This window comes from Mus caroli, chromosome 16 (genome assembly GCF_900094665.2).
Source record: "Mus caroli chromosome 16, CAROLI_EIJ_v1.1, whole genome shotgun sequence".
In the NCBI taxonomy this organism is placed as follows: domain Eukaryota; kingdom Metazoa; phylum Chordata; class Mammalia; order Rodentia; family Muridae; genus Mus; species Mus caroli.
The window spans coordinates 19,277,204-19,284,545 of record NC_034585.1 but is presented as its reverse complement, the minus strand read 5'-3'; the positions used below and the strand labels follow the sequence as shown (position 1 = coordinate 19,284,545).

At 44.3% G+C, this 7,342-nt stretch overlaps 1 pseudogene; it reads right to left on the bottom strand.

Annotated features, from left to right (window-relative positions):
* Nucleotides 1-4,002: 4,002 nt before the first annotated feature.
* Nucleotides 4,003-4,453, bottom strand: LOC110312036 (annotated as a pseudogene).
* Between the last annotated feature and the right edge of the window lie 2,889 nt (nt 4,454-7,342).

The following is a 7,342-nucleotide window of genomic DNA, read 5'->3' as shown; positions in this document are numbered from 1 at the left end:
TAGGGGTATCTATTGTAGCCTGGTGGCTCAGCAGTGGATATACAACTAAAGACAGTGACTCCTCCCGGGGAGTTTATCAGTAGCCAGTCGCTGAGCAGGATGGGGGAAAAGTCCCATGAGTCCATCCCTCCCAGGATGTGACACGGCCAGACTTATGCATGCACTGGGTGCTCCTGGTTGCAATGGTTATGTGTGCCTGGAGGACAGTGTGTAGCAATGCATCCACGTTCACTGCCTCTATTCACAGGAATAAGAAATGGAAGCACCATAGATGTCCATCAACTGAAGTGTACATGAGGCTGGAGGATGGCTCTGATTAAAGCACTGCTCTGACAGAGGATCTAGGTTTGGTCCTCAGTACCCACAAGGGCTAGTTCCAAACTGCCCTTGTAACTCTAGCTCCAGAAAATTTGACAACCACTTCTGGCTTCCTAAGGAAACCCATACATAAGGCATATACATAAGGCATAAATAAAAGATAGGTTTTTTTTTTTTTTTAAATTAAAATACACTGAATACAGCTGAGGTCTTTTGGTTTGGTTTGGTTTTCGAGATGGTTTCTCTGTGTAGCCCTGGCTGTCCTGGAACTGTCTCTGTAGAGAGAGAGGCTGGCCTTGAGCTCCGACATCTGCCTGAGTAACCACTACTCTATCATAGGGCTTTGCCCTGCTGGCCACTGATGCTAATAGGTGTTCTAGCTGGGTGGGACTGCTGGTTGCCTTCCTGCCTTAGAAGCTTGCACGTAGGCTTCTGATACCATGAAAGCTAGGCCTCGGGGAGGGGGATTTTCAGGTCTGTTCCAGCTCATGGATCTCTGGGCCCTGATTTCTTTCTTTCTTTCTTCCTTCCTTTCTCTCTTTCTTTCGCTTTTCGAGACAGGGTTTCTCTGTGTAGCCCTGGCTGTCCTGGCACTCACTTTGTAGACCAGGCTGGCCTCGAACTCAGAAATCCNCCTGCCTCTGCCTCCCAAGTGCTGGGATTAAAGGCGTGCACCACCACCACCCAGCTTTTTTTTTTTTTTTTTAAAGATTTATTTATTACATGTAAGTACACTGTAGCTGTCCTCAGACATCCCAGAAAAGGGAATCAGACTTCATTACAGATGGTTGTGAGCCATCATGTGGTTGCTGGTATTTGAACTCACAACCTTTGGAAGAGCAGTTGGCGCTCTTAACCGCTGAGCCATCTCTGCAGCCCCTGGGGCCTGATTTCTGAAGTGCATAGTGTCTTCAGCAATAGGTATTTAGCTTCTAGCCCTGGGGAGTAACCAAGGGCAACCACATTCGGCTGTGTTCGTCTTAGGAGTCTATTAGCTCTGGACAACAACTTGAACGAGGGCTTCTCGTATTGGGGCTTTTGTTGGACACACTTGATCTCTTGGAGGGAATACAATTGGTGGAGAAAGGTTCATTAAAATGTATATGTATGTTTACATTTCTCATGGTTTTTTTTTTGTTGTTGTTTTGTTTGTTTGTTTTCCAGACAAGGTCTTTTCGTGTAGTCCTGGCTATCCTGGAACTCACTTTGTAGACCAGGCTGGCTTTGAACTCAGAAACCCACCTGCCTCTGCCTCCCCAAGTGCTGGGATTAAGGAGTGTGCCACCACGCCTGGCTATGTTTTTTTTTAAAAATAGTTAATAGTACAATTCCTTGTAGCTTTATTTAGATGACTTACTGTTTTTTGTCTATTTGGCTTGAGGGGGGTGTTTTTTGTTGTTTCAAGACAGGATTTCTTTGTATCACTCTGCCTGTCCTGCAACTTGCTCTATAAACCAGCCTGGCCTCAAACTCAGAGATTCATCTGCCTCTGCCTCTGCCTCCTGAATGCTGGAGTTAAGGATGTGCACTGTCATCACCAGCTCCACCCCCTAGCTAGACGACCTTACCTACCTACCTACCCCTCCTTCCCCACCTACCTCTCCTTCTGTATTTACCTCCTCATCAGACTCTAAAGAACCCGACTTTTCCATTCCCCCATCAGAGCATTTGTATCCTGCTATCCCCTTTCCCCTCCTCCCATCTTCTGCATTATCTCCCTCCCCCTCCCAGAGGAGGTCCCTTTTCTTCCTTCTATCAGATCACCTGCATCATGTCACTCCCCGGTTCCCCACTTCCACCTCTGTTTTTATCCTCTTCCCAATCCCTAAGAAGACACACACACACACACACACACACACACCCCTGATCAAATTACTGGTATTTTGTTAATTCCCTCCCTGTCTTGGCAATGACTCTGCTCTGCTTTCCTATAGAAGCTGTCCTTACATCTGAAGATTTGGGGCTGGGAGCCTCCAACAAGAGAGAGCACATGGAGTTTGTCATTCTGGGTTCTACTTCCATCCAGTTGCCTGCAAAGTTCATGATGTCGCTTGTCCTTTATAGCTGATCAGTATTCCTAGTGCATATGCACTGCATTTCCATAACCTCTTCATCTGTTGGAGGACTGTTTCCAAACAATAAAAAGCGGGAGGAAGGAAGGGAGGGAGGGAGGGAGGAAGGAAGGAAGGAAGGAAGGAAGGATGGAAGGAAGGAAGGAAGGAAGGAAGGAAGGGGAGGGAGGGCGGGAGGGAGGGAGGGAGGAAGGAAGAATATAATTACATCATTCCTCCTCTTCCTCCTCCCTACAAACCTTTGCATGTACTCCCCTTGCTGTTTTTTTAAATTCATGGTTTCTTTTTAATAATTTTGGTGGTGGTGGTGGTGTGTGGTTTTAGTTTCATGAAGTCCCCCTTTGCCAATTGTTGGCCTTAATTCTTGGACAAAATAGAGTCCTATTCAGTAAGTCCTTGCATCTGTATCCTGTAGAATACTGCTTGGGTTTTCTTCTAGTATTTCAAATGTGTTTGATCCATTTGAAGTTAGTTTTTCTGCAGGGTGATGATATGGGTCTATGTTGTGATAGCCCTGGGGCTATTTGTAATTTGAATAAAAATTTGATAATTCCATTCTCCTGGGAGGGGCTGCAGTAAACTAGGAATGAATGAATCAGCACTCGGGTGATTTACTGTAATCCTTCTTCCAACCTTAATTTGAAAAATAAAGGCTAGAGCCCGGATTGGGCAGATAAAGGGAAACTGGAAGTTGAATGAAGGAAAAGTGGGAGAGAGAGAGAGAGAGAGAGAGAGAGAGGAGAGACGAGAGACTGTGGAGGTGGTGGAAGGAAAGCAGAACAGAAGCATGAGGCCTGGAGAAACCGCAAATTACAAGGGGTCTCATAAATGGGGAAGATGGTAGTGTAGTGGTAGATCTGCCCAATCTACGTGCACAGCTCATATTCAAATTGAGTAGTGTTTTCATTGCCAAGGCATATTTGGGTTGGAGAATTACCACAACAGGTCTGATTTCATTCTTCTGCATGTGGCCCTCCAGTTCCCCAGGACCATTTGTTGAAGGTGCTGTCTTTCCTCCAGGTTGTTGTCTGAGTCTGAGTCAAATATCAAGTGGCTGAAGTCACATGTGTTTATGTCTGAGTCTGCATGTCATGGTTGTGCCAACACCATATTGTTTTTGTTACTCTGTCTCTGTAATGTTTCTTATGATCTGGAATTGTAATCCCTCCAGCATCATTCTCTTTGCTCAGGATTGTTCTTTCTGTCTAGGGTCTTTTGTGGATCCATATGAGGACAGCTTTTTTTCTATTTCTGTGAAGAATGGGATGGGGATTTTGACTGGGTTTGCATTGAATTTGTAAATGGCTTTTGGTAAAATGGTCATTTTCACAATGTTAACTCTACTAATCCATGAACATGGGGTATCTTTCCATTTTCTGGTGTCTCCATATCTTTCTTCAGAGGCTTGGAGCTTTTATGTAGACATCTTTCCCTTCCCTTAGGGTTTCCATTGGTATGAAGAGACACCATGACCAGGACAACTCTTTTAAGGACATTTCATTGGGGCTGGCTTACAGTTCACACACAGTACACAACAGCATGCTGGCAGATGTGGTGCTGGAGTAGCTAAGAGTTCTACATCTCCCCCCACCCCCAGGGGCATACAGCGTTGTTAATTTGCCACAGGGGTTTGGTTCACACCTTGGGGGGTAGGGAACAACTCCCAGCCTTCTAGCTTGCTGATCTTGAACAGGGCAGCCGCAGTGCCCATGTAGACACAGCCCATGGCTGCGGTCCCATAGCTGTGAGTGCGCGCTCCCAATGTCAGGCCTCCTGCGCGGCCGCCAATGAAGTAGTTCAGGGGGTCATCTGGCTTCTCTCGGACCTGGGCACTGACACAGGTGGTAAGGCCAAACATTGCTCTGATAGCAGGTGCATGTGTACCAGCCGACTCTGGCCACTGCTTCCAGGGTAGAATCTGCGGGGTTGAGTGTGACGCTGTAAGCGGAGCCGATTATGCAGCAAATGCCACCTAAGGCCGTGGTGATGTAGGTCTTGTGATGACACTGGGTGCCATCAGGGACCTCATTGTAGGATTCAAAGAACCGCTTCGCCATCACCATGCCTACCTGGGCTCGATCTGCCGACCCTAGAGCGTCTGGGCGAGCTCAAGGGTCAGTTCTACATCTTGAGCCGCAGGCAGCAAGTAGATCGTGTCACTTGGAGTGGCTGGAGCATATATGAGACCTCAAAGCCCACTCCCATAATGACACATTTTCTCTAACAAGGCCACATCTACTCCAGCAAGGGCATTCATTCTTCCTAACTCTGTCACTACTATGGACCAAGCACTCAAATACATGAGTCTATGGGGGCCATATCTATTCAAACCACCACACTTGGTTAGATTTATTCCTAGATACTGTATTTTCTTTTAAGCTATTGTGGATGCTTCTGTATGCTTGATGTTGATAGAGAAAATACCTATAGAAAAGCTATTGATTTGTGCAAGTTGGTTCTGCACGATTCTGTATCCTGTCACAGAGCTGCATTTGTTTATTGTTCCCAGAAGTTTTCTGGTAGGATTTTTGGAATCTCTTTTCTGCTAATAGGGATAGTTTTACTTCTTTCCCTGTTTTTATTCCTTTGATTTTCTTTTCTTGACTTACTGCTCCAGCTAGTGTTTCCAGCAGTGTTGATAAGGAGTGGGGACAGTAGCTCCCATATCACTCCTGTGGTGGGACTGCTTCAAGGTTTTCTCCATTTAGGATGGTGGCTGTGGATTACTTGTCTATGGCTTTGATTATATTGAAGTGCTCTCTCTAGCCTTATATTCTCTAGTACTTTTATCATCAATGTTGGATTTCATCAAAGGCTTTCTCTGCATCTATTGTGATTTTTAAGTCCATTTATGTGATTTATTGTATTCAGCGACTTAAATATGCTGAGCCATTGCTGCTTTTAGGGATACTTCCAACTTGGTAATCTTTTTGATAAGTGTCTGTATTATGCTTGAAAGAATTATTTTTGAGTCCATGTCCATAAGGGATATTGGCCCATAGTTTTATTTTTGTTGTCTTTACCTGGTTTAGGAGCACTCCCCTCCCCCACCCCATCCCCTTTGAATGGTTTAAGATGGATCTTCTTTGAATGTCCAGAATTCTGCTGTCAATCTATCTGGTTCTGTTCCTCCTCATCATCATCTTTTTAATTTAAAAGATTTATTTATTATATGTAAGTACACTGTTGCTGTCTTCAGACACTCGAGAAGAGGATGTCAGATCTCATTACAGATGGCTGTGAGCCACCATGTGGTTGCTGGGAATTGAACTCAGGACCTTTGGAAGAGCAGTCAGTGCTCTTAACCACTGAGCCATCTCTCCAGCTCCCCCTCCTTATCTCTTAAAAATAGCTGTTAGGCCTTTTATTACTATTTCAACCTCCTCATTTCCTATGAGTTTGCCAACAGGTCTGTGTACTTGAGATAAATGCTATCAATTTTGTTTTATGTGGTCAAACAGTATGCAGGGAGTTACGCCAGTCTTTCTGAAGTTGTGTCTTAGGATGTGGTCTATTTTCAGAAAAGCTTCCACATACTTTTGAGTAAAACGAGTGTTCTTGGATAGAATATTCTGTACTATCTGTTAAGTCCACTTACGTAGGATGCCAGTTAACTAGTATGTTTATTTTGTTGTTGTTGTTCAGATGACCTGTCTACTGGAGAAAGTGGGCCCTTGAAATCATCTAGAATGAATGGGTTGATGTGGAGAGTTGGGGTATAGTGTGGGGTGGTACAGGCAGTGAGACGGGTCTTGTGAATGGATGTAGATAGTGCAGGTCTTGGTGGAAGTCTAGAGGTTGACTTCAGAAGAAGTGAAGAGGTAGGACTTTGACTAGATCTGGCAGGTTGGAAAACAAACATAATAAAAATAAAAATATTGGGCTGGTGAGATGGCTCAGTGGGTAAGAGCACCCGACTGCTCTTCCGAAGGTCCAGAGTTCAAATCCCAGCAACCACATGGTGGCTCACAACCATCTGTAACGAGATCTGGCGCCCTCTTCTGGAGTGTCTGAAGACAGCTACAGTGTACTTACATATAATAAATAAATATTTAAAAAAATAAATAAATAAAAATATTTGGGGTGCTAGGATGTACTCAGCAGGTGAGACCCCGAAAGGTGTGGGAGCTCTGGGTGTGGAAAGGCTGGTGGAGGTCTGGGAGAGGAGAGGGTGGTAGAGGTTGACAGAATATCTTATCTTCTATCAACATTTTCTTTTCCTAAGTACTTATTATTGACATTATTAAAGGAAATTCTAAAAGGCATCAGGTACTTGGAATCACATGTTATGAGTGCCATGTGTTTGACGTGTGACATGTACATACTGTTTAGGGTGGTAGAGCTTTTCTTTATTTTCTTGAAGCACATGCTCCTAAAAATTCTATGTTGCTGTGGCAGTTTCCTGTAAAACAGTACCACAAGAGTTTGCAATAAAGACTCAGTATCTACACTTAAGACATGCCTGTAATCCCAGCACTTGAGGCAGGACAATCGTTGTAGGCTTGAGGACAGTATCAACTTTACAGTGAGTTCCAGGCCAGCCTGGATTATAGAGACCTTTCTCAATACAAAATAAAAACAAAAGACACAATTAACATAAAACCTTCACGTCCAGGAGCCTGCAAGGGATGGTGGAATGTGGAGCCCAGCTGCCAGAAAGCACAGATTGGAACCAAGCTATTTATATGTTGTAAAGTTATATAAAGTGTTTCTTACTGTTTGTTAAAAAAAAAACAAAAACAAAACAAAACAAAACCAAAAACAACAAAACCCTTCATGTTGGCTATGCCTCTCCAGGTATAAAAGACACACTCCACATATTCACTGAGCCAGATTCTGTTTTCTAAATCTGATGTATGTGTTGGTGTACATACAGAGGTCAGAGAACTTTTAGAGGTTGGTTCTCTCTGTCCCCCCACAATTTCTGGTTTCCCGTTGGGCCATCCTGTCAA